This window comes from Falco punctatus (genome assembly GCF_963210335.1).
Source record: "Falco punctatus genome assembly, chromosome: 6".
NCBI classification, from domain to species: Eukaryota; Metazoa; Chordata; class Aves; order Falconiformes; family Falconidae; genus Falco; species Falco punctatus.
In genome coordinates, this window is record NC_137585.1 from 31755485 (window position 1) to 31781249 (window position 25765).

At 41.6% G+C, this 25765-nt stretch overlaps 1 long non-coding RNA gene across 3 annotated transcripts in view; it reads left to right on the forward strand.

Moving 5' to 3' along the window:
* LOC308066591 overlaps positions 1-15184 on the forward strand; it is a 74588-nt gene extending 59404 nt beyond the window's left edge. For all 3 annotated transcript variants that reach the window (XR_013929207.1, XR_013929208.1, XR_013929209.1), the window contains one exon: positions 1-15184. This exon is cut by the window's left edge. This is a non-coding gene — a long non-coding RNA (uncharacterized lncRNA).
* Positions 15185-25765: the final 10581 nt, after the last annotated feature.

Here is a 25765-nt window from a genome sequence, read left to right on the forward strand (position 1 = left end):
CTGGGGAAGGTTAATGCATATATTACTATTTTATAACCATGGTCTGGGTGCTCAGAAATGAAGGAGCTGTAGCGCATGCAGCATTTTGTCCCTCTTCTTGGTGCTCCTCAGCTCAACTCCATGGCCAGCTCAGGGTTTCAAACTAAGTGACTCCCTCTGGGCTTGGTGTTCATCCTGCATGGATACGCGCCTTCTGCATTTTGCTCCAGTGGCAGCCACTGAGCATGTATAATACCGTCTTTCTGTTTTCACGTACTTGTCTCAGCTGGCTTTTCTTCAATGGTTGACTGCCTCTACCATCAGCTCAGCAGAGTACCCAAAATAGCTCTGGACTGAGGACCTTTCCAGAGAGGACCAAGTGGAAGACATCACCTACATCGCCTTTAATGCAAAGGATGGACAATAGGCCAAAAGATCCCTTGGCACTAATGCCACTAGTTGTTTGTAATTTCCACCAGTGTGAGAGGTAAGTCAGGGCCAACATTTTCAGACTTGAAAGGAGATATTAATTTTTCCTATAATATATCTAGCTGCAGATTCTGGCTATAAGTTAGAGATACCATTGGTGTAGCTTCCGTCTCTTTCTCTAAGTATTAATATTTACATGATTAAATTATTTTGGTAAGCGGGCTACATCCAGCCCTATATTCAAAGTGCCCTCTGCCTGAACTCTTCAAACCTGGCACAGAAATTTCTGTTAAAGTTTACAATACAAATGGTTTATGGAAATAAAGTGGCAGTAGGAATGTTTTGACTAACTGTGCCAGTTCAAACCCACATAAGTCATACAATGGGTTGTTATGGTTTGAAAAGAGCTGTTTGCATTATATTTTTTTAAAGCATTAATTAAATTACATATAAAGCTACTAACATCTTAGGTCAAGGAGAGTGCCAAAATGGACATTATAAAAATGTTCACTTTGGTATTAATTCCGTGTTTATGGGGCGTCTCATATCTCTAAAACCTCCCTAGACCACTATTAATCATAACCTATCAAATACATTCATCACATATTTTTCCTGTCATATGCCAAAGAATGTCTTATTAATTAAAGGGGTGAAAAATTGGAAAGGTTCCTTTTCTCTCCTATTGTTTTGAAGACGAGGAAATGATAAAGTTCAAACAGTAAATCTGCTCCTTTCCAGAAAATGTTCTTATTGGGAAAGCAGACTTCATATTAAAAGCAGAACTGTTTTGCAAAGTTTGGCCCAAATCTGGCTTGGGCTGCTTGCTCATCTAGTTCCTCTGAACTCAATTCTCTGCAAAAGCAGGATTTGGCCTTTTAGCACTTGTGCTGCAAAATCCATGACTGTTATTAAAGGCATTTTAATTAAACCCAGCATTAAAACTACATATTTCTTTCAAACCATCTATAACCAATAATTAGCAGCAAGGGGTTTTTCAGACCTCAGAAGAAATTGTTTGGGTGATATGCTATATGTGGTTTATAGATTTAAAATCCCTGGGGTTCTGTTTTCTGGGAAAGAGAAGACAAATCTCCGTTTTAAAGTTAAATGAGTTGAGTTTTCTGTTCATTCCCTACTGGACAGTTGTCCACATCTCAAAAACTGAATGTAGCCTTAATTCATGACAGCTGTTTTCTTTACAATAGAATTGAATTTTATATAGCTCCATTCATATTTGAGATGTCCCAAAGCATTTAACAATAAGGAGTCGGTGCCAGTTTTCGTGGACCACTGCAGCACGTCAGAATTGTGCTTGATGAAGGTCTCTGGGATTTAGGTCTTTGGCTGGTGGCAATGGTCTAGGTGTGGGAACCACTAGTGTAGACGTTCTGCACCCAGCTGCCAGTCTCCCAGCCACAGGAGGCAATACTGACAAGGACTCTGGGGTTAAGTTCATGCCAATTCAGAAATTATAGCAAAATGCCCTTTCCTTTAATATCTTTGAGCAAAGCACCCTCAGCCAGTTCTGTAAGCATCATTCTGCTAAATTTCTGTATTTTGTATGCTTTATGTCTAAAAAGTGAGCTGCCAACATTCAGCCTTGGATCTGCTGCAAAGACTGACTTGCATTAGTTTGATTGCATTAGCTCTTTATCACATAGCAGGCTGAGCAGAGCAGGGCAGATAGGATCCTTCCACCCTCAATAACGACGATGCTCTCACATCACAGAGAAATCCTGGGTTAGTCATTGCCTGCTTATCAGAGTCAGTCCATGCATATCTGCTGAGCATATCTGGGTCTCTAAGATTAAACGACCATCTTAATCTTTGTCAATAGATAACAACTCGAAACTTGCTATTCTACACCTCACATACTTTATTTTAACCACCACCTTTAAATGGCAATAGCAAAAATACGTATGTAAGTCTTAAAAGTTTGAAGGCATAATAACTCAGACCAACAGGTATGACAAAGAAAATGTCTCTTAGGTGCATGTTTACTTCTAACTGGGAGTTCAGTGTAATACAGTAGCTCTGTATTACACAAAGGCGTATTCCACCACAGAAATACCTGAGAACACAGGTAACAATCTACTTCTGAGCTCACCATCAGGCCCTTGCTATTGCAGGCAGCCACTTTGTAAATCAGCTGTACAAGTAAGGAGAAGAGTTTACAGTGAGTACCTTTAGAAAAAATAGACCAACCTTTCCGTCACCGACATCCATGCGACTTACTAACCGGAAGATTTCCCAGAAACAAATTTGGCTGTCTTCAGCTGGATAACTTATTCAAATCAGAATGATAACACTGAATTACTCTAGAAAGACTTTTCCCCATGAAAATGGCACTAGTTAGTAGTTTTGCCTTTGAAACAAAGAGTTTCTCTAGACAGAGTTGGGTAGGGCAAAGACTTTCAGGATAAATACATAAAGTACAGGCCACAAATTACATCAGGGGTTTGAAACCAACGAACAAGTTACACCAAGTTGTGCTCTGAAGTAGCATAAACCCAGTGGATTTAAATTCCTCCTCTGCTGTGATTCTGTGAAATCAGTGAAGTTACACTAGGGCTTTTTAATACCAGTTTTATTGCGTAGGAGTAGGCTCATCTTCTTTAGAGGCTACAGATGGATTCCAGCTATCATGAAACAAATAGTTTTCAAGGATGGATATCCAAAGGGAATTGTCTACAAAAGAGCTGAAAAGAAGCTTGCATCACCATTATATTTTTAAAATAAATCAATATGACAAAGATCATGATTAAGGATAGGTGGGGACCTCATGGTGCCAAACAAGCTTTGGAGACTGAAGTCACAGGTGAGCAAGAAATCATGAGAAGGATGGAAATAAAAAAGGAAGGTACAATGAACACACATCAAGCAGTTTCATGGCTGGAAGCATCATGATCTTTTTCCTGACCTCCAAAATAACACACTACAAGAATGTAGCAGGGGAAAGCAGAAGCGAGAATGAGCCGGGATAAAAAGAAGAATAAAGTATCAAGCAGCTCTGAGTAAATACGATAAGAAGAAAGCAAGGTCTCAGCAAAGTCACGTTACAGAGCCTTCCAAATACACGTATTGCCCAAGGCTGATGCTATTTTCCAAAAACCTTTTTCCCATTTCCTGTGTTAAGCTAATGGATGCAGAATGCACCATTAATCTTAAAAGAAGCCACTTTTACTTCCAGGAACAGAGTTGTCTAAGCTCGGCTCAAAGGCAGTGAATTCTTTTTACTTGTCCTGTTGTAAGTAGGTTTTAGTGGGTGATGACATTCATCTGTTGTAGCAAAGGATAAGTAAGATTGTTCGTCCTATTTTTCTCACAGGAAGAAATCCAGATGTGCATTCTTAGTATTATCTTTATCCTTATTCTGAAAAATTCCCATTCACCTCAAAAACTTGCTTAGCCAACATAGAGTAAGGATCCTGGATGCATCTTAGTACATAGTGGTTAAATGCTGCAAACAAGCAAATGAATGGGAAGGTAAATGTAAATGAGCTATAATTCTTACAGCAGGGCTCTGTTCTGCTTCTCAGTATCCTGCTCACTTTAATCACCGACTTGTTCTTTAGGAAAAATCCTCATATTTTTGGTCTCATTGGGTGGGTTTGTCGCACTAACTAAAATCCAGTCATCCCAGTCTAAGCTCATCCTTTTAAATCTCTCTATAGAAAGCAATACCCACCTCTGAAGGGTTAGTCACCCCATTCAAGTACAGCCAGTGCTGAGGTACAATGCCCTCTGGGGGTGTTTATTTTTCTCTACTGCTTATAAGGGAAATCTTGATAATTCTTATATGTACCTAGCTGGACAAGATGAAACCCAAACTTTGTAAGCAGATATATCAATACAATCAAGTGAAAAATACATTTATTTTTGTTTGCAGATGTGCTATACATACGTCTCTGTCCTTTCCTGCCCTTTTCTCATCTTCACACCTCTTTGGTGCTTAAGCTGTAGATATCAACAGATTCTGTGGGAGAAAGGAAAAAATGCTGATTGCCTCCTAAAAAATAAAGTGCAACCACAACATTCTTCAACATTCAAAGCCAAGCACCTAGTTTATTAAGTATCCATAGAAAAATGACAGTTCACTACAGCTTCTCTGGTGTACATGGAAATAGGTGACCATCTTTTCATGTTGTTTGGGGCCTGATCTGTGTACATAAAGTTTTCTAGTCTCCTTGGAGTTGCTCACAGCTTTTAAGGCATTCAGGGACCTTGTGGTAATGACCTCCTCAGGCTGCTGAATGTGGAAATACCCAGTTCTACAGCTTGATAGACTTTTAAGCTAATATCATAATCTTATTAATTAAGATTGATCTTAATTCCCTAGAGGAAATAGCAAAGGGCAAAGCTGCAGAAGTCTCACTGTTTGCAGTTGTCTCTGCCTGTGCACCCTGGCCCTTCCATTCCTTGGCATCCAGGCCCCTACGTAAGTATGTCTGCTCTTAATTTTAAGTCCCACTGCAACCAGCTGGCAGGGATGTCCCCGGTCACCTGCTGCTGAGCACTCTCAGAGGCACCGCAGAGGACAACATGGGCTTCTAGTCTGACTCAGCACCGATGCTCTTTACTCTCTGCTGTGTATGAATTCTGTGGATTCAGGGATTAAGGGTGCATATCATGACTTAGAACCAGTGAGAGACATGTCCTCCTTTTGTAGTGTATAATTAGAGTAACTCTTCTAGCATAAAGCTAGGGTTCTGGATTAAGGCCAAATGGGAGAGAGCATCATGTGTTATAACTTAATTATCTTACTATCAGCTGTGCTTTGCTGAGCGTCTGGCCTTTGGTCTTTCACATTGAAGCTCCAAATTAATTAGAAATACCATCAGGATTGTGATGTAGCCTAATTGCATTTACCTCCTAAACATTATTTAATCAATTTTGAAATCCTAATCTACACATCATAAAGTTTATTGGTCTTGTTAATTGGCTAAATCTGTCATTGGAAAGATGGAGGGAATTGGGTAATTTAACCAGACAATAGAATTTACAAATCCAATGTCCACATAATCCTGTTGTTGATGTCACAAACTTCTACTCTATTCTTTTTCTTTTGAAAACATTTTTACAATTAAGATTGATTATATGAGGCTGGTTATTCTAAGGCTGATTACTTTCAGTGCTGCAGAGCTTTGCCTTTCTCTCTCCTCTTCCACTGAAGTGTGGCAGAGGCAGCATTAAATACAGTTGTGGATTCAGAAATGTTTATGGTAGGCAGAGCCTTCAGATTAGCATGACACATGGAATTTGTGAGCTGTTAGATTCTATTTCAAAGCCTGAGGTTAGGATTTCAAGGTTTGTTTTTATAAAATGCAAATAGACTTCAGTTGCTTTGTTATTAAGATGGATTTGAAATGCTAGTCAGGGAGCAGATATGGAAACCATGCTCGTTACACAAGTCTTGCTTCCTGGAATGGATTTTTTTTTTCTTTTCTTCAGGATTTCTCCCAGATGCTAAGTAAACTGCTACCGTGAGACAGGCCAACCAAAAAGCTGTTCCCCTCACTAATAAGGGAAAAAGAGGTAAGGAATGAATGAAGCGAACATTCATTGAAGGAAGAAAAATCCATGCTGGCCACAGAATGACAATGGCTGCTGTATGCAGAGCTCCTGTGCGTTAGGGCTTAAGGCAAGCGAGCTGCCTTGTCTGGCAGCACATATCTTTATTGCTACTGGTGATCACACCATGGCTTCTAGAGCATGCAGGAGTCACTGCTGGTGTAGGTAAAGATAAAGGATCACCATTCGTGGTACAGACAAACGAGGGAGTTCCAAAGCATTCCCTGTGCCAGCATTAAGGCTATCCTGAGCACCACGGTATACCTCTGACTGTGAGGAGAGGACCTAATGGTAAGTGGGCATGACACCTGAAGGTCTCCCCAAAGCCAGGTTAGCTGTGTGTCCCAACAGTGAGCATCACCGTGGGACCCATGCACTGCAAGAAGGCATTCCCTATAGAAAGTTCAGTTACAGAGCAAGCAGCTCCCTATCCTGCCACGTGCACCCAAACAGATTGCCAGAAGTCTGCTTGCAGGCAGCCGACAGGCTGTCAAGCAGCTGCAAGGACAAGAGGTGGGAAGCTCCTGGCCACTCCTAGATTGCACCAGAAGAAGAATGTAGTGTGTCCTTTACCTTTGTTTTAGGCTGCCATCAGATTTCCAGCCATCAAACTGCAAGCAAGACCTCAAATATAATTTAAGATTTCGATTTAGCTTCTACCTGGAGTCTCCAAGGCAAAATGTCAATCTGACAAATACCTTAATAACACAGTTTTCTAACAAAAGAAGACCAACACCTGCTATAAAGAGAATTTCCATAGTTGTAATTTTTAGTCCTAGCTTTAGTCAAATATTTTGGGAATGCATGCAAATGTCTGTGGATTTCCAGGAATTTGCAGACAGTTCTCAACATCCCAGGTTTCCCGTTGTAATGCATGAAAAACAGGAAACGCTTTTTTTTAAAAAAAAATCCTCTCTGCATACTTCAGGTAAACATTGTGCTAGCTAAAAAGGCTTGAACCAGCCAGTAAGGCTTGCTGGCCCATGCTGACATGCTTGCAGTGATCTGTGCATGGGTTAGGAAGGAAGCATGGCTGAGTGTTTCTATGGAGATTAGAAAGAACAGGTCTTGTTTCCTAGGCATAGCTTTAATTAGTAAATGCTTAAAGTTAGGAAGATCGGTTGTTTTTACAAGGACATTTTGTTCCAGCAGTGATTGTGTTTTCCTCCCTTTGCTCAAGCTGTCAGAGGCTGGGAGGCTAAAGGAGTCCAGGGTGAACAAGAGCTTTCTGTCTCTCACACCCACACCACCTGCCTGAGAGGTATGATTTTGCAAAAAGACCTGGTGTCTGAGGATGCTGCTTTATCACAGCAGAATCAGGAGAGATTTCCCCAGTAAAAAATGCATCCTTTTTGACTCTAAAGGATGATTTGTCAGAATAGAAATCAAGCTTTCAGGATATCTTTCTTTGGCCCTCCCTAAGATAGCCAAAAATAGAAGAGTGGGTTAAATGAAATGAAATCTTATGCCTCTGTGTATTTATAGGTATTTTTGGAAAGATGCATGGATCTATATGTGGATATATCCTGTAAAGGTAGGAGCAGAGCCCTATAGCTTACTCCATGTGCAACTTCAACCAACATTTTGTTATCTGCTCATAACTGTTATTCTCATCAGCATGAACTGCAGTGGGATGGAGCAGGTGATCTAAGGGAAGGGGTTTCCCTTGAAACCCTGACACAAATTCCCTGCACCCTGTGAAGCAGAGACAGCATGTCCTGAAACCTGAGCAATTCTGCTTCCCACTTCAGCTGTGGTTCATTAAACCACTTTCTGATGCTGGATCGGGATGGAATTGGTTATGTTGGAATGAGACCTGTTTTCAGACAAAAATTTTATCTTCTCCATTTCCCCTTTTACTGCAGATTTACGTCCCCAGTATTTAGCTTGATAAAATTACTTCTGCCTTTTTGCTTGTGCTTATAAGGAGATACTTTTGCAAAACTTGAGTCCTAGCTACTTATTATAGTTCCAAAATGCAGTACAGATTCTGCTCCTGAGCACTAAAGTAGCATTTTAGCAGAGCAGAGCTGAACTTCAGTACTCAAGTGAATTAGAGAGATGTATGTGTAGATCCAAACTGGTTTTGTGCCTTCTTTGAAGTGTGCTGAGACCAAGCCAGTCTCTTCTAGCTCTCCTGTCATTTCTCTTACACTTTATACCCAAGTTGGGGTATATTGGTATTAAAAGTCTATAATGGCCTTCATTGTTACTTCAAAAGTCCTACCTCCCCAAAGTCTTCATGTTCAGCCAAGCTTGACAGATATAGACATTTTAAAGAAAAAATTATCCTCACACTTCCCTTCTGCTTCTTGGCTGCATTTTCCAAGTGCTTTTCTGAGAAATAGAGTATTTCAATGACTCCTCCCAGACTCCTGAGATTGCCCTCATAGATTGCCTGTGGATGCTACTGCTTCCTGAAAGGAGCTATACAGTAGGACCATGCCGGCTGACCCAGCACGGAAGGTGTCTTGTACCTGAATGCCTCAGATCCATGCATCCATAGGGAGTGATTTTGGGCTTCATGGCAGACCAATGGAAAATTGAGCAAGCAAGCTTGTCCAGCCATGTCCTTTGGCACTGACACTGATCAAGTGACAGGAATATTTTTGGCTTCAGTCTTTCAGCCTAGCTTGTATCCCTACGCTGTTTTTGCTGTCCTCAAATGGATACAAGTCACCATCTGTGAAGATCTGTGCAGGCAGGATCTGGATGTCTGCTAATGTCTCATTCCTGACATCCTTCAGCCAGGGCATCAGTGCTCTGTAGTACTCTAACAGTTGCTGGCCCTGGAATGCAAGTAACTTCCCAGCCTCTTTTATGGGGCTCTGAGGAGAAGCCCTGCTGCAGGATGATAACATTTAGCAGGACTCCCCAGGGGCATTGCAGTCACAGGCGCCAAGTAAATGACCCACCACACTCCTACTTGTATGGTAAGGAACTTTACCTGTGCACTTTACATCTTTCATCTCCTCTTTCGTTTTTTAAAGCTATGTGGCTTGCCTTCACAGGATGTCTGTGGGTGGTGAGTGGTATATACAGGGCAGGAGAAAACGCCTAAGAATAACAGGGCTCAATTCCACTGCCACCACAGATCTCAGGAGCTACGGAGGCAGAGCAGCAAGTACTTAAGCTATAAACCCCTTACTCTCTTACCAGTGCTCAGGTACAGGTGGGAACTGCTGTAGCTTCATGTGATTCACATTCACCTTTCAGAGGTGCACAGGACCAATGCCTCATGGTCTTGTGCCCAACAGACATAAAACCCTACGAAAGAAGAGAGGGTGGAGTTTTATACTCACTTTCTGCCCTGAATGCAGAGGATTGTGCTTTGGCTACATGCCAGGCCATTTTGTTAGCTGGGAGGAGGTGGTGGAGAGGAAGTCATTGCCATGTGGCAGAGGATGTGTGCAGCACGGATTCATAGGCGTTTTCCATTTGCTCTTTCTCACGCAGCGCTTCTGCTTTATCTATCACAGGTGCAGGACTCTAACAGTATTTCTGCAAATACAACGGCTATCTGTGTTGGATGTCAAACTCAAGAGAAACAAGACAGCAGGCTTTCATATATTCTGTTAATTTTGATAGCACAACAAGGACACTTAGCTCTAGGATTGTGTAAACACATGATAGCTGATGTTCAACGAGAGAGCTCAGGGCAAAGGCCTGAAAGTCACATCTCAGCATGCTCGTGTACTGTAAGCTGGATTACGTCTTGCAGAAAACTGTCCTTCATTTAAGATACTGCAATAGAATGCTAAGCACATGTTTCCACCCAAAACAAAGGCAGTTTAGGAATTTGAATATTGTGGGAAGCCGGCTTTGTCTGGGTATTATTTTGGGAAAAGAATATGTGTGGGTGGATAAGAGACAGTTCAGGTGGGGAAGAAAGGAGACGGCATGTGGGAAACAGCAGCAAAGGGGAGCTGCAGCACAGCCAAGCTGCACAGACGTGTGTCCTGGGAGAAGCCCAAGAGGCCGGAGAGCTGGCTGGGAAAGTTCTGCTGCTGTGAGAAGAGAAGTTGCCTCTGGTTGTTTTCATCCTACTGTGTTTATGACAGCAGACTCTCTATATTGTTCTACATAAAAAGAATTGCATCAAAAATGCTGGTCTCTGCTATTAATATCTTTACTTGGAAAAAAACTTAAGGGCCCGAATTTTGTACAGCTGGGATGGTGTGCCTTTATTTTGATGTGGCATATTTTTTAAAAAAGCTTTTGGTTTCTTCTTTTCCATCTCAGTTCTTACTTGTTCCTGTTGTCTCTACTTGGCAGGAGAGGCGACAGATCTCAGAGCGGGTACCTTGTCACCTTGGGGAAGCCTCTTCTCTGTAGCACAAAAAGCAAGGTCCTGTCTGAGGGCAGAACTTGGTCCCACCATGGGGCTCAGCTCTTTTGTGTTAAGAGCTGATGTTGACACCTATAGAAGACGCTGAGTTTCAGGTACTTAATGCTCATCCATCCAAATAAGTGTAAGAATTCTACCTGTCCAGTTGGCCATTCATCTGTGCTTCTGATGGATTCCTTTGACTCAGATGAACTATGTCCAGAGGGGAGATATCAAAGCAAAGGCTACTTACAGGGTTTATGAGAAAATGGCAATATTTCCCTGTTGGAAAAAATCCCCAAAGTCTTGCTGAACTTAAAGTGCTCATAGTGAGAACATGAGGCACTATTTGCATGTTGCTACCAGGTATTGATCTGGACAAGGTCCTCCAAGTCAATGAGTGCATTTGTTGAACTCCTCTTACTTCTTCTCACACCTGAGCAGCCTTCTGTGGTTTTTCAGAGGCATCTCCTAATGCAACGGTGATACAGTCCAGCAAAGGAGAGCTCTAAAGATGTTACCTTAAACTAAGCAACTATCTCATCAGTGAAATAACACCTGTTCAAGAAAATAGCAATGATTTTGAAATTCAGCCAAAAGAAACATGTAAAAAGTTGGCCAGAAGTCTCTTGTGATTCTGGACTAGCCTATAGTAGGTAAAGCAAAGAAATGATATACCAAATTCTGAGAGCAAGAATTACACTGCAGCCTATAACTACAATCCGTTATATGAAGCATGCTTGGATTTGAAAAGTAATTTACATAGAAAAATCTCTCTGGAGCCTCCCTCCCACCTGAGTCCTGATAATGTTCTGGGAGGTGTCACACTTTCTGCTGAGGTGTTTGAAGCAAACCTAGTAGCTAGAGAGGTCACCTACTAATGGAGATGCCACTTTACAATTCTCTAATCACAACCAGCAGTCAATTCATTGTCATCTTTCTGAGTCTCTGGCTGAAACCGGCAGGGAAAATGAAACAGCAGCCACTGAGATTCAAAGAGCTGTGTGCAATCTGGATTGTGCATTTAGGCAGTGTTTATTTAAAAAAACCTATTATCTACCAGCTGCTCATAAGATCTGTTATGCCCTGCAAGAATCTTTGTCCTGTGTAATTGTGTTGCCTCTCTTTAAATGCATATTCCACTGGTTTGAATTAGCTTGTAGTGATTATGGTCATTCATCTAGAGCAATTCAAATCAGATTGGAAGTGGTGACATCACCTCTGTACAAGGAGTGTCTGTACAGTGGGGGCATATTGTCCTCAGCCTAGGCCAAAACTGTCTCCTGTTTTCCTCTGGTGTCTCACAAAGCATAGTTTATGCAGGAAAGCCTTTCCTTCTTCCACTGAAAGTAACGTGTTTTGCAGTTAGTGATATTTGGCACCTTAATTACCATTATGAAAATTAGGACCCTGCGCACACAGGTTTTCTGTTCAATCCAGCACATTTACAGAGTGCATCCATCATATCTCTTATGCCTGTGGACATCTCCTTCTTAACATCTGTGACATACTATGTAATGTTTCTTCTGGCTCTCCAGTAAACAGAAACCATATGAAGGTTCAGTGCTGGTGTTCCCTCAGACCTACCTAACGCTGGATGTTAAGGTTGGAGAACTACTGGCAAACAGTGGAATTAAATAAATTACTGATATAACTTGCATATAAAAGATGTCTAAGTTCATTCAATCACTGACAGGCACAGCTGATTTTTTGGTAAGATGCTGTATATTGGTAGGGCAATAGAAGTCTGCAAGAAATGTTGGCAAACATTCATAGGATTTTGACTTAACTTTCTTAGCACACAGGTGGGAAAGTTTTCTTATTATTGTTCTGTTTCTTAATTTGTTGGCTGTGTTCTGGCAATTTGGATGCCAAATAACTCAGCAAGATCAGGAAAAGATCTTTTCCAAAATACGTGTTGTCTCACTATGCAGCAAAGCAAGTCAATGTTGCCAAATTGATGGCAGCTGTTTCCAGTACAGCAAAAGGATGCCTTTGTAGAATACCTCACACTTTTCAGAAATGCTACCCATAATGAAAAGGTGTTTTCTGGAAGGTCTGCAGAGTAAGGAAAACTTCTGGATTGCATTTTCATTTATAGAATAGCAGTACCAGTAACATTTGTGATTAGGAGTAGGTCCCAATTTTTGTATTGAGGTAACATGAACCACAATTACCACTTAAATCTTCATATGTAAAGTAGGCAAGGAAGTCCTACCACCAGGGTACTGTCATCAGGTGAATTCACCACTTCTCAGAGTTAAGACTGGACCAGTACACATCTTAAACCCTCCTTGTGTCCCAGTGCTCCCAGTAACAACCATAGCAATAGCGGTAACTATTTGCAGTGCCAACATTACAAAGATATGGAGGCTGATCATGATAGAAGAATAATTTTAACAGTCTGTGCATGAGACCAGAGAAGCTCAGGGTGAACTGGGTCCAGTCATAAGCAGGGTAGGCAGGAAGAAAACAGGGAAAGAGTGGATACTAATACAACAGTGCAGGTCATGGATTTGGAGGGATAAAAGTTATCTTTAAAGGCTTTATAAGTAAGTTTTTAAACATTCACCAGTACTCAGAGCCACTTGAACCTCTTTTCTAAAAGCCTACTTATTTTAAAAGTGCTTTTGAAAGATTTTTAACACCTTTCCAGGAGTTAACTGAAAATAGGGTACCTCTCTTTAAGTATCCGAAGACTAAAGCCTTTCCACATGTGTGTAATAGTAATGTTGAAGGTCCTAGTAAAGAAAATCATGTTAGCAAGTGTCTGCAAAGTAAAAAGCAAAGTAAGGACCAAGTTTTTCCTTTAATTGATCATATCAATCAAACTGGGTCAAGTTTAGCTGGAGTACTTCTGGAGAAAAGTTTTCCAATGTCAAGGAAATGGAAAGCTGGATGCCCAGCTTCTCCTCATTTTTCTGGCTGAAATCTACTCACATAATTAAAGAGGCTGATTCCTCATTTGTGCAATGAATTTGTACAGAGCAAAATGACAACAGCAGAGGTTTAAAGTTCCAGCTGTGAATTTCTTCTTTTTTGTTGGCTTATATCAGAGCCAGGAATATATATCCTGCAGCTTTTTGTGATTTACAAGAGTGATACTCACCTTCCGCAGAAGGCCTCATGTAAGTCTGTTTACAAGGCTGGGTTTACTCAGGTAATTCAAACAAGGCAAGTCTGGTTTTCCATACAAAACCATTCTCCCAGGAAGTAAACCCACCCAACCAAGCTAAGTCAGCACTCACAAGTGCTCTTATCAGCAAAACGTTGTCATACACCATCAATCAGAGAACAGGCAACCATACAGCACTGTAATAAAAAATGTATTTGGCACTTCCCAGACTATTTACCATTTTATTAAATACCACACTCTTCTGAGTGACGACTGCAAATTCCAGGGGACAATCCGGCCCACTCTCCCTTCTAGACTGGAATTTTAATGGCTCCGATAAGAGACGGCCATCTTTCATCAGATATTGTGGTGTTTATTTTAGCTTTTTGTCTCTTTTGTGGCAACTGTGTCTGCACACAGGCCTGGGGTATCAACCGATGACAGTCAGTCCTTTCAGAAGCCTCACCAAGGCACTTGAAACATCCATTACACAGGGCAGCATGAGATAAATTTATCAGAAACACTTGCATGGGCCTTCAGCAAAGGAAGTGGTGTGCTCTGTGTATTTTCTTCAGGCTTGGTTGGGAGCACAAACAGGACCAAATGATGGAAGATTCGGTTTGCAAGAAGAGACTGTTCCCTCATTCAGGTTTGCTTCCTCAGTGCCAAATGAGTCCATTGTGAATCTAGTGCCTTTGCGTGGCTGTGGATGTGTGGATGAAATGAGTGAAAGGCTCAGTTATGTTTAACTTTGTTTTACTTTTACATTTCTTGTCTTTTGACTTACTAGATTTTAAACCCAAAAGGTTAATGTGGTCATCTAAGCTGACACCCCACTTGTAGCCCAGTTCAGGACATAGAATCATAGAATGGTTTGGGTTGGAAGGGACATTAAGACCACCTAGTTCCAACCCGCCTGCCATGGGCAGGTACACCTTCCACTAGACCAGGTTGCTCAAAGCCCCATCCAACCTGGCCTTGAATATTTCCAGGGATGGGGCATCCACGACTTCGCTGAGCAACATGTTCCAGTGCCTCACCACTCTCATAGTGAAGAATTTCTTCCTTATATCTAATGTATATCTAACTTTTTCAGTTTAAAGTCATTCCTCCTTGTCCTATCACTACACGCCCTTGTAAAAAGTCCTTCTCCAGCTCTCTTGTAGGTCCCCTTTAGGTACTGGAAGGCTGATAGAAGGTCTCCCTGGAGCCTTCTCTTCAGGCTGAACGACCCCAACTGTCTCAGCCTCTCTTCATAAGAAAGGTGCTCCAGCCCTCTGATCATCTTTGTGGCCCTCTGCTGGACTCACTCCAACAGGTCCGTATCCTTCTTATGTCAGGGGCCCCAGAGCTGAACACAGTACTCTTACACTGAGACAGAAGGAATAATATGTACAGATCCTTATTTTTACAGGCACTGATCATCTGACCAAAGGCCATGCTGTTTGTAACTTTTAATATTTCCAGCCCAAGAGCTGAATTGTCACATATCAATGTGTGGTTTCTTCTTTCATAAACAAATGCTTATTACAGTCTACTTTGCAAATCACTTTTCCCTTACTCTTTAAAGAAGACAGAGAAATACTGTAATGAATAACTCCAGGATATACTGATGGATTTATCATGAATTTCCTTCAACACCTCTGTCAGTGCTTCCCAAGACTATTGACTAGGGCTTTAACAGTCAGACCTCATTCTCAGTTAGACACCCAATGCTTTGAAGCAAACACCTACCTTTGATTAAAAAATTGTATAATTCATGATTTTTGTGGTACAATTTGTGTGTCTGAATCTAGAAGAAAGGTGGAGCAAATGCCCATGACAGGTAAGTCGCTTGTTGGGAAAAAACTCCTCCCAAGCTGCTGGTGGGAATTGAGCATGTGTTGCCTGATGGATTGTGTCTTACTGCACTGGAGTTGTTCTTTCTCTGCACATAAATCCAAACCTCCTCAGAACAGTAAACTGGCCCCTTTTTAAAATGCCACTGTGCTGGAACAAATGCAAAGCTTCCCACGTGATTTTCAAGTCCACAAGGAGGCTCACGGCCAAGATATAGGATGGAAAGATGGGGCTCAGCTGTGATCTGGCTAGGTATTCTCAGAGGTCAGGTGCCTTGCCTCAGAGAGCATCCAGTGGCCTGTCTTTACATCTTTTAAAGGTTATGGTGGTATATCCCTCTGGGACGCTTCTACAGAGCTGCATGGTGATAGGTCTGGCAGGGTCAAAGTGCCTGATTTGGCTGAAAGTGGCCTCCCTCCAGCACTGTGGAGAGCCCTCCATGTATGCCATAGGTTGGAACAGTCCCTCGCTGATCCTGACCCTGGCAGCTGAACCCTGAGGTGAGTACACTCAGGGCCCTGACAGCCAGAGATTTGGGTGTCCTCGAAATTAATATCAATAGCATTGCTAAATCCTCAGGAAAATTCTTGAGAGCAGAACTGGAGGTTTGTCACCTCATTTCCATTGGCTTTCAGTCACAATTCATGTCCTAGCTGCTCCTTATGCCTTTGGAAAGTTCAGCCCATAAAGGCTAGAATTTCCCAGTGACCCTAAGCAAACACAGAACTTGTGCAAACACCTACATTTCTGTGGTCCCCTGGAAATCCTCTGTTTGTTTTGCTAACAATTTTTGTGATAATTTATGCTTTCCAAACACTGGCACAGAATTCTTAAGAAAAACATAATTGGCTTGATTTTCCAGGTGGATTTAAGCATTCAGTACATGAGCCATGAACTCTGAAGAGCACTCCCTTAAGGTCAGTAGCACTGGGTCAGGCTCTGCAGAGCACACTGTGGGATGTGGGATGCACCCCAGGTTAAAGACTTGCAATTGCATGCAGCCTTTCCTAAAGCTGTGCATGTAGTTAATGCGTATCAGAACTCAGCGAGACTATTCAAATTACCTCAATTTCCCAATTATTTATGATGTATGTTTCTGACATCGTTGGTTATTTATCTGTCCTCCTAGTGTTCCTAGCCAAAGCAAAGTGGGGAGAAACAGATGCAGTAATACTACGTTTGAGCAAAGGGTCAGATGTTTTCAGAGACAGTACAAGTTGGATAGAAGGGTACTAAAGGAACCTGAAAGTCAGAAAACTAGCAGAGACATCAGTCCAGTCCAGAGACAAAGAAATTGAAAGAGCCTTTCCTCATTCTTTTTCTACAGTGAATCATTTCCTGACTCTGGAAGATGGATTCTGTTCATTTAAGTAGTTTTCCAGGGGGTATTTTATATTGAGGACTGGAAGTTTTTTACGATATGCCACTTATGACTTTTCATAACCCTAAAAAGTTAGGTTTCTTTAGTAGGAGAAAACCCACTTCAGACACAGAACTTACAATAAATGGGCCAAATTCTGTTCTCAGTTACAGCTATGCAACCCTCATCCTTATTGCATGTAATAACTGAGCTTAGTAGAGGTAGTGGATTAAAGACCTGGGGTTCAAAAATCCACCCTCAGATGCATGTGTGTGGCTAGGACTGAAATCAATGGGAGTTCCATGTGTACATCCAGGGTAGACTATGGCTTGTGATTTTTATTGTTTGCAGTATTGGATAAAATTGATTCCAGTGTTACATTTCTCAGTCAGAGTTATTTCTACATCATCATGCATCAAAATGTTGGCTTCGCTCTCTTCTTCTTGATGGTAGCTTTGAGGAGTATTTGTTTTCTGGTTAGTTTGGGCCCAACATTAATCATTCTCAGACTTCCTCTAACCTTTTTTTTATTATTTTCCTGATGGCAGATTTAACTGTTGGCTCACCTTTATTTCCAAAACACATGAACTTTATTAGTCTCTAATATTAACCAGATCTAACTAGTTGATGGAGTTAAACCAATGTGGGCCAGACACTCAGCTGGTGAACTGCAGGCCCATTGATTTGGATACCCTGTCTGGGAGGGTCTGATGGGTGCCCAAGGAGGAGGAGACCCCCAGCTCACAGGTGTAACCATGGAGAATTGAAGGTCAGCTTCCTGGCCCCCTTCAGGTGCTCTGAATTAGAACAAAAAGCCCTATTAAATCTGCTGCTTTGTAACCAGAAAGGAGGTGATCATTCAGGGGGTATGTTTTTCTTTTAATAGTTGGAGTTCAAGGTTTTGGGAGAAATGTATTTCATAGAATCATTTGGGTTGGAAGGGACCTTTAAAAGTTATCTATTCCACTACCCCCTGCAATGACCAGGAATGTCTTTTATGACAAATACATCAGGTTGACCAAAGCCCTCTATTTCCTTATGTTGGTAGTAGAATGATTCTAAATAACACAGTAAATGCTCTGGTGAGGAGCTGGAGGTGGTTCTTGAATCAGTAGCTTGCATCTCATGATGTTTTCTAGCTTTGAAACTTGGGTCAGTCTCTAAAAAGTAGGCATCACATTCAGAAACACAGGCAATCTCATGAAGATGGGGTGTTTCTTCTTTCTTGTTTTATTTTTTTCCTCTTCTGCTTTTCTTTCTCTTAGGGAGTGAGGCTCACAGCTTGCCCGTGGTTCTAGGTTTGCAGGAAGCCCTGGTGCTGTGTAGGCAGTGCAATCTGCAAGGCTTACATAAAGGCTTAGGAATGAAAGGGGAAAGTGGTTAGGAGAGGAATGTTACGCTGCCACCAAGAAGGCATGTGGACCTTCTGTGGAAGGGGCTGAAAGATCTGAATGGTTAGGGTCATCTTCCCTAGCAGCTTCAAATGCAGCAAAAGAAATAGTACTACCTCTTTCATTGCCTCTTTTTTTCAGTAGCTGTTATTGGTGCAGCCTGCTTCTGAGCATTCACTTGTGCACTTTGAAGCAGGACAGACAGACCTGGATGCTTTTAAAGTAGACATAAGGCTTAAAATAATTAAGCTGGATTTAAGAACTCTCAGTTCTCAAGTAATTCTTAGTTACAGAATCACAGAAGGGTTCAAGCTGGAGGGGACTTCAGAAGGTCCCTAAGCAGGAACCTCCTGCTCAAAGTAGGGACAGCTATTTGGATAGTTGGAAAAAATGAAGAAATTTTGGAAATTTGGGAAATTTTACCTATTACATTTTAGTTTTAAACATAAGAACGACTTCCCTTCGAGCTATATAGCCTTTAAAAGAAAATCTAGTACTCGATTTCATGGGTTTATTTGTATTTTCATTGCGAGCAGTTGCTTTTAGAATAATTTTCAGTGTAATTGTATGTCCTTTACCAGGTGGGAATTAGACATCAGGCATTCAGTGCAGTTCAACAGCTGAGAGCTGTTCGTGCAGACAGGACAGACAACAGTCTCCAAATTGAACAGCAAACTGGCATTGGTTCTCATACCTTTTGTTGCTTGCTACCTCCACACCAGCAGCCCAAAGAAAGGCAGAAGGAGTCATTGGTCCTGGAGTGCAGGTTCTGCAAGCTGTTGAGGCAGTGACAGATTCTGCAGCCATGCACAGCAGTTGTTTTGCTGTCCATAGCTGTTTTTTTCCATTTTCCTTGATGTTTACTGGTAGTGAAAATATTTGTGATTTGGAGACTAATTACTGCAGCATAAATCACAAGCACATCTGCAAGGAATGGTTTCTCTCAGAGCGGCCTTGGCTGCAGTGCACATGACAATTACCATATTTCTTGAGAAAGACAATACACTCTTTTCAATTTCCCAGTTTATTATGGGTTCTTTGCTCCATGCCTTGATCTGTTTGTGTGAATTCTTATGGACCTTTGTCCACAGCTTGGCAACTGACCTATGAGGTCACATCATGGACTTCTGGGGAGAACAAAAGCACTTTACATGGAAGAGCTGTACGTTGGGTTGTTTCCGCCTTCTGAACATGGTAGCAATGTGCTTCACAACTGAGCTTGGTACCGGTGTGCCAAAATGCTGTCACCCACAGAAAGATCTACTATAATATGGTTGGGACTGTTGACATACATATACAAACTTGGCCACAGAATTACCAAAAAGCATAGCCTTAGCTCACAACTTTATTCTCTCAACATATTTTATGAAGTTCTGTTTCAAATGGTCCTGCTGGCCTGCCACATCACTTACTGTTAGTGAAGGATTGTGGCAGGAACTGGAACTGGTCTGTGACCCGTCAGGTGCAGCAGCTACCACCGTATCTACACTGTGCTGGCCAGAGGCTTAGCGTGACACCACATTCCCTTCAGACTGCAAACAAGAGCTTTAGGTCTCCTGTTAGGCGTAATCATTTAGTTTGGATACCTGCTCACTGCATACAGAATACTTACAGTATTTCTAAGGGTTTTATAATCCAAAGCCCAGAGAGTGTTGGGTTTTTTCTAATTTTATCAGGGAAAGGCTATGAGACTGACCTACTTCTAACCTCAGATGTTTTCTCCAGCCCAGTATTCCAGGCACTGTAGCTGCCACTGTACTTGAGTGGCCAGCTTGGATATTTTAAGGTGTCTTGCATTTCTTTGTTCAGAGCAATCGATGGAGAAGTTTTACACATCCTTATACCTTCATTTATCTCAAAAGTTTTCATCTAAGAACATTTAAAACTGAGCAATATGTTAATGTTCATTTGCTTTAAAATCTACCTAAACATCTTAAAAAAAAAAAAAAAAAAAGAAAGAAAAAAGCAAGCAATAGACATGCAAGAAACAAGCATAAAGTTATCCTCTAAAAACATGCATTAGCTGAGCAAAGATGGCACTGTCATTCAACTAAGGCTTAATGTGATGCTAGTATTACTCAAGCAACCAGAGATCATACGGCCCTTGATTGTATCTTAGAGAATTAGGTTGCCTAAAGCCCTCCCTTGTCCTCCATCAATAGGGAATGAGAGCTCAGGGCTGTATAAATAATGCTGAAGGATGTGCTGCATTGGACAGTGTAATTTTAACCTTGGAAATACATTGTTCGTATAAGGATAATCAGGCCTTTTTGAAATCCTGTGGATGAGCATTGCTGTGCTCTCTCTGCATATACTGAACTGTCACTGGTAGGCACGTATAGAGCAGAACGAGTAACCAGTAGCACATACCATGCGTATGAGCAGATTTCCCTGCTGTGGTGTAATTCTGTCACTGTCGGGCTCCTTTCAGTTCTTTCAGAAGAATTCCAGGAAATCAGATGGATTTTAAGCCAGTAGAATGATTACACAGCCGCCAAGTCATAAGGGTAAAGCGCTCCATAACTATCCTCAAGAATCCATTAAAGCCCTGCTGAAACATGATCTGCCACTGATTAAAGGGGATTAAAAGGGGGAGGAAGAGCTTTTTGAGTTGTAATGCACTGAATGAGAGAGATCAATAAATGAAGCTGGGAGTTCTGACAATCAGCTTGTCCTTGCAAATGTTTTATTTCAGCTTCACTGGGAGAAACTGCACCTGGACTCTTCCCATCAGCTCCATGGGAATTGGGTCAATTTTATGGGTTTGCAGGGAGGATGGGGAGGTTAGCACCGTTAATGGAAAAATACTAACAACTGTATCAAATGCTGCTGTTAATTCAAAACACTAGCAATGTCTTTCAAAGTAATGTTTCACCTTAATTACCTTAGGGAATAATTTAGCTGTAATTGGAGAGTAGCTTAAAGTTATGTGCATTTCTGAAACTCAAGAAGGAAAAGGAACATGACAAGGAAGCAATGCCCATCTATTGAGTCTATAGGGAAACCATTAACTTGGCAAAAACGTAGGTGAAAGTTCAGTGACTGAGCAAGCTGGCAGCACAGACTCGGAGAGTAGGGGAGTGGAGAAGAGGGCAGTGAACCAGCCTGATCTTCAGAGACAGGTTTTCCGCTGAAATCAATGTTGTACACAAAGGAGGCTGGTGAAGTACAGCAGAAGCATTTGTTAGGGAAGACAAAAAAAAGAGATGAATGGGAGCAACAAAGAGGCCCCTAGGAAAGTTCAGTGAATTGTGAGCGCTCACAAAAGACATGCAGGGTTGAATGAGGATACTGAAGGAAAGCAATCCTAAGTCATATGTGCTGTCCTTGTAAGGTACAATCAGCCCACCAGGAGATCAGCTTTTGCTGCCCGGGAGCTAGTTCCCTTGCTGAAGTTTTCATTTTGTTTTGTGTCTAAGCTGGGAATCCTGCAGGGAGCCTGTTTCCCAGGGAGCTCGGTGCTTCCTAACAGCGGACAGTATCTGTGAAGTTTCTGACTTGGAGTACTCAAAACCTTCTGAAAAATGGCTGTCTTTCTCATAAGGGCTGAGATGGAAAAAAAGGATCATTCTAAACAACATTGCACAACTGCTTAAATTCATCACTTGGGCTTGACCTGTTTGATAGCAGTGGTGGTACCAAATTCAAGGAGGGGTAGCTAGTGCAAGGGTGCATTTGTTTATTTAGAAAATGTGAAGGGAGGTGGGAATGTCAGAATTTAATTTCTGATGGTACATTCAGCTATCTGGGTGCTTCTTCTACTATTTTTTTTTCTTAACTACTGATGCTGATCACCCTGAATAACTGAGACGTTAATAAACTACAACAGCACTGAAAAAAAAGCACCGGGCTTTGCAAACACACATGCAATCTTTAACCTAAAAATGTTAGTGTTAAAGGAATAAAGTTTACCTTGAAATGCCAGATGTATTTTATTATTTACACAATGTCTTTTAAAAGTGGTGTTTGCCACAAGCTTAGAAAGAGAATCAACAGCAATTGTACATGGAATAGCTAGAGTAATAATTACTTCAAAGTTATTCTAGAGATTATTCCAGACACGAAAGCGGTGAGATGACATAGGTTCCTTAATCTCCTGGAAAGAGAGATTAGTATACAACACTAATGTGTCCTGCTAGGATTATTCTTCATTCAGCCTTCCACAAGAAATAAAGATTGCTTATGGGAACTTCTCATGAAAGAAATGCCATGTCATTTCTACTCTTCTGGTTTTTTAGCGATAAGTGCAAGTGTTGTGAAAACAACTACTCTTAAATGGACAATACTTTACATAATTATATTTTTTAACAAATCTAAAATGAGTGAAAACATTGCAGAAGGACTCGACTCTCTATTTTAGACCTTTAGTTCCAAAAGCCATTGCCACAGAGGATGTGGTGATGCACTTCATTGGTTACACCACTGAGGGACGACCAGCTGAGATGGAGATGGAGAAGTCAGTACATCTTTCTAATTCAAAGATCAAATTGAGTGAATTAACCATCACATTAACTAAGACGTTTTTTCCTCTCCATTCTCAAATGGCAGCTAGAGAATTAGGGTGAACTTGTACTGAAAGCACTTGAATTTAAATAAGATTAAAAATACACACACACACAAAAAGATGAAATGATGGGTGGGACTCCCACTCCCTGTTACCCTGCTAGCTTCCACACACTATCTCCTTTTTTCTTCCAGCTCAAATCCCACAATAAGTTAAGTAAGACTGAATTAAACAAGCTTGTTTTGAAGATACAGCACAAGCTGGGAAAGAATGCAGTAAAATAAGCTTAATTTCAAGTTTAGATTTAAATTTCTAAATCTCATGACAACATTGCACAGTCTGAAGTAATTACCCAGCTGGGAAAAGATGTCCTTAGTCAGATCCTAGCCAGGAACCCTGCAGATCTGGCAGCTGCACAAGGGCCAGTAGAGAGTGTGTCAGAAAGTCATCTGAGGTATTGAAATTGTTAAATTCTTCGAGCGGTCCCATGGACTGGTTTGACTGAAGTGCTGACTTGTTTCACATATAGTGGTTGTCAAGGAGGTGAGAACTTGGTAGTTTTGTCCCATCATGTGCTACTTTTTTGCCTCCTTTGGCAGTCTAGGAGAAACTCCATAGCAATGAGAGATTAAGATGGCATCTTTAGTCTAAATAGCTTCGAAATTCTTATTAATAGGGCCAACCCAAGAACTGCTCACCAATTTGATTGCAAAAATGAAGCACAGAGATTTTTTTCCTTTCTCAACCTTTTCAACAGATCTCTAATTTATTAAAAAAGGATAAAACTTCAACTTTGGACTACTACTTATTATGAACTATTCCCGAGTCACTCAGGAATGGGAAGTGATTTATGATCACCATGCCAGGATTCCCTGTTTATGTGCTCTTCCAGTGGCACAGGCCTTGTGTAATCTGAATGTCTTCCAAGGAGCAGGAACAGGTGAACTGATCACCCAGAGCTGTGGACTGTAATTGGTTTTGGTTTCATCTTCAAGGTTTTTTTTAAAGAAAAAAAATATCCTGACTTGGATTGGGAGCTCCTGACAGTGCTCAGAGCTGCTGTCATAATCTTACATTTTCAGTGCACAGACTGATATGCTCCATGACAGCACATTTGTTAATCTGAAGTACTGGTAGATGACACAAATCCAAATCACATCAGGATGCATTTTTGGTCAGCAGCACAAGAAAAACTCAGACATGGTACATACCATTATATTACAACCAGTAAATAATTGCACAAAAATGTAAACAAGCCTTAGACAGATGAGTACCACGATGAGAAAAGTTGAAAGTAGAGCAGCTAAGAGCCTATGGGGCTCGAGGGTACTTTACAGAGCAAGCACTGTCCCATGGTGTGGCATCCTCCACGGCACAAAGAGGTTCACCCAACCCCATTTACTGCAAAGGAGTTATGCTGCCTTGCACCAGCTGAGGACTGACCGGGCAATGCAGACTGTAGAGGAATGCAGTGGGTTGATTAACATTGATACTATGCAGCTGTGGCCTTGCCTGGAAGGGAGTGGGTTGATTGACATGGATGATGTGCAGCTGTAACTCGTTTCAGCTAAGTAGTTAAATAGCCCTGAGGATGGTGGGAGAGGTGGCTGGATGGAGGAGGAGGAGTGTGGTCTGGCCTTTGGAGGAAGGAGAAACAGCATGGGTAGTTGAATCTGGCTGAGGGTAAAGGCCTTGTTGCAGTAACAGGTTGCCCAGCAGTTGCTAGAAGCAAAAAGAGATTTGGCCTCATTTCCAGAAGCTGACATGAAAAATCTCCTGTTGAAAACACAAAGACACGTGTGACTTAATTCAGTCAAGAAAAGTGTCCTTTTCTGAGAGAGAATTGCTAATAATGATGATTTCTGACTAGGAGGAATCACCTAGAAGAGAGCTTCCCAAACCCTCACTGACTGGGAAACCAGCAGTGGCAATGGCAGCTATAGCAAGTTTCAGGACTCTGGTCCTTGCTGTTTGCAAGCACTAGAGGACACATTAGAGGGAGCTTGCAAACCTTTAGGTACAGTGCTAGTGACTTCCCAGAGATTACTGCAAGGTGAGCTATTCAAATACAGGTCCCATGGAGAAAAAATTGTAGCTGCACAGAGGAGACCATATTTCAGAGTTATTTAGTGGCTTTTAGTTGCAGAGGGGTGCTTGTGGGGTTTCTTATTTTCACTGTCAGTCAGTTTGATACCAAAATGGATCACTTTTTTTGAGTAAAACCAATAAATCTCTTCCACAGAGGAGAGAAACAGACTGAGGAACCATGTCAGAGGAAGGTATGCAAGTAGGACCTCCAACTGGGTAACTGCTCTCCTCCCTGTGTTGATTTGAAGTTGTAATGAATAATTATGATTGAAATGTATGCTGAATAATGTCATGAAACAGCATCTGTAGGATTCTCAGGACAATTTGGCATTGTGAGGACACTGTTGCAATGAACTGAGAAGCCGATGAACCAGTGTCAGAGGGCACTATATATATCATGGGAAGTGCAAAATCTGCATGTTGAAATGGGTAAGCATGATTGAGAAATAGCAGTCTGCAGTCAGCACAGATTAGAAAGGAAATTGTGACTGCTTGGTATTCCAGCCATTTAAATAAATGATAATAACATTTCTAAGCAATAGCGAGAGAGAAGAATGAGAAGCATGAGGAAATGGCATACTGTGATTTAAAAATAGCCCAGCACAAGCCAAGGCAGCCATGCTGAGCGTGCAGGGAGCTGTGCAGCTGTATGATCACTACTGCCTTACATGACCTGGAGCATGTGCTGAAGCTCTTGATTTCTTCCTCTGTCCCAAGTCTGTGCCTGGCTAAGGATTCCTGGGAACTTTAATGTAGCATTGCAGATGAGGATTGAGGGCCAAGCTGTGCAGTTACAGAAGGGTCAAGACACATGTAACTTCAGGCTCTCTGGGCTGGAAGGGGAAGAGGGTGCAATTTCAAAGGAATCACTAGTGTGGAAAGAATATGTGGAAATTCCTAGTTCACAACTGGAGCTATGTAAAACTTGGCCCTTGTGCTTTTCAGAGATTTGCTGTTTTCTCTTTTATGTCAGTTCATGCAGGCTTGCACCCTCTGGCTTTTCTTTTGTGTTCCGGGAATTGAATAAACCCTGGAAGTAGTGAGAATCATCTGGTCTCACAACCTAACCATGCAAAATCCCCTGGCTGGCGTGGTTTTGATGTGAAATCATAAATCAGTCCAGGTTCACACAAAGGGTTTCTGGGCTGCAGCAAACTTTAGA